This window comes from Neopelma chrysocephalum, unplaced genomic scaffold (genome assembly GCF_003984885.1).
Source record: "Neopelma chrysocephalum unplaced genomic scaffold, ASM398488v2 Primary Assembly neopelma1_95811, whole genome shotgun sequence".
NCBI lineage: Eukaryota > Metazoa > Chordata > Aves > Passeriformes > Pipridae > Neopelma > Neopelma chrysocephalum.
Window position 1 is genome coordinate 177,844 of NW_020924472.1, and position 2,236 is coordinate 180,079.

Below are 2,236 nucleotides of genomic sequence, written 5' to 3' on the forward strand. Positions count from 1 at the left end.
GCATGGGTGTGTGGAGGCGTCCCGGGAGCCCCGGGTCACCCCCCCCCACCGCATGGGTGTGTGGAGGCGTCCCGGGAGCCCTGGGCGCCGCGCGGGGTCCCCGCGCGTGGTTTAGTCCCCAGTCACAACCACCACGAGAGAAGGAGAGAATGGGGGAGCCTTGCAGGCCGGAGCTGCACCCCCATGGAGGAGAGGACAGCTTCGGAGCACACTCAGGTTTGCCGTTCCAGGTTTGGGGGGGAGGGGTTTGATGGGGGGTAGGGGGAGGCAAGGTGGGAGGATGGGGGGTTCAGGGGAAGGGGGGAGAGGAGAGGGGAGGGGTATCGAGCAGGCCGTGGGGGTCCTCCAACTTGCAGGAGGTAGAGCGGGGCAGTCCTGTATCAAGTGTCACAGGTGAGCAGTGCACCTGATGATATGTGGTAACACAGTGAAGGAAGGATATGGTCAGGGTGGACAGTGGGTTTCCTTTACAGTGATGGGGGTCCCAGCCAGGCTGGGGCCTTGATGGGCACCCCAGCCTTGGATGAGTGGGGGGGTTGGTTGGTTGCTTTGTTTGTCTGTTTGGTTTTGGCTCACCTGCGGCTGCTGCACAGCTTCGGCATGTTCTGGATGTGTCTGCTTTGCTCTGTTGCATCCTGAAGGGGTGGACAGGGTGGGGGTTGTTCCTGGGTGTCTCCTTGAGATTGTGTATAGTTAGGTGATAGTGGGGTGGGAAGTGAGGGACTTGCCCAGATCGCTCTGACAGGCACAGACCATGTGTGCCCATATGTGGTTGCGAGCTATGCTGGCGATGGTACATGCCTTCGGTAGGGTCGCCCATGCCAGACAGGTCAAAACCGTAGGGTCAGATACATTACATTCTTGGGCAGGATGAGCTCGTTAGCCTTCTGGCAATCATCCTAGGAGAAGGACAACTCTAATCTCAAACCCGGGCAGATGGAGCTCGCTTAGCCCTGTAAGGCCATCCATCTAAGAGAAGGTCACTCTAATCAAACCTATGTCCCGAGGACCTCGCTGCCACCGTCCAAGCTCGCTTGGGCCTGGCAGATGAACCTCAGGATTAAAGGGTGGGTTCAGTTCCGCGCATACTGCATCTCACCTAAAAAATCCATTGCGCAGGCTTGAAGGCTTTACCCACATGCAAAAAGTCCTGCAGCGACGGGCGAGGGTCGAAACGGTAGGTGAAAGGTGCACTGGGAGCCGCAGACTCAACCCTGCATGCAGGCGGTTCAGGATATTGGTCATTTGAGACTGACGGAGATGAGAGTCTCTTGGGGCAGCACCCTGAACGACCAAGCAGCCTTTTCAAGGACAGCACTGCTTGCTCCACTCGGAGAGGGGCCTAGAAAAGGTGGCCTAAACAAAGCTCATCTCCACCTTCACCCGGTTGGTTAACCACAGGCCAATGGGCATCTTCTTCCAATGCGGTCGCACAAAGAGCAAAAGACAAAGGCATGCACCTGCCTCCAAAGGTGTACCCAAATTAACTCTAGCATGTTGGAACATCAGAACCATGCTCGATTCTGCGAATAGTGGACGTCCTGAGCGACGTTCTGCCCTAATTGCCCATGAACTGGCTCGTCTCAACATCGACATAGCTGCTCTCAGTGAAGTTCGCCTTCACGAGGAAGGCAGCCTCAGAGAACATGGTGCCAATTACACACTCTTTTGGTCAGGTAAGCCCAGAACCGAAAAACATCTCTCAGGTGTCGGTTTCATGATCAAAAACTTTATTGTCCCTAAACTCGAAAATCTGCCGACAGGTCACTCTGACCGCATTATCTCCCTACGCCTTCCACTAAACAACAAGCAACACGTTGTCATCTTTAGTATATATGCCCCAACTCTCCAAGCTGACCCTGCTGAAAAAGATAAATTTTACACTGACCTGCGCTGCCTTACCCAAAAGGTGCCCGCAGATGATAAGATCATTATCCTTGGTGATTTCAACGCCAGAGTAGGTAAGAATTTTGAAGCATGGAAAGGAATACTAGGCAAGCATGGTGTTGGAAACTGCAATGATAATGGTCGACTTCTGCTAGAATTCTGTGCAGAGCAACAGCTTACCATAACTAACACTATCTTTCAGCAGAAAAATAGTCTGAAGACAACCTGGATGCACCCCAGGTCTAAGCATTGGCACCTCATTGATTATGTCTTGGTGCGACGGAGAGATGTCTGCGATGTCCTCCATACCCGCGTGATGCCCAGCGCAGAATGACAAACAGACCATCGG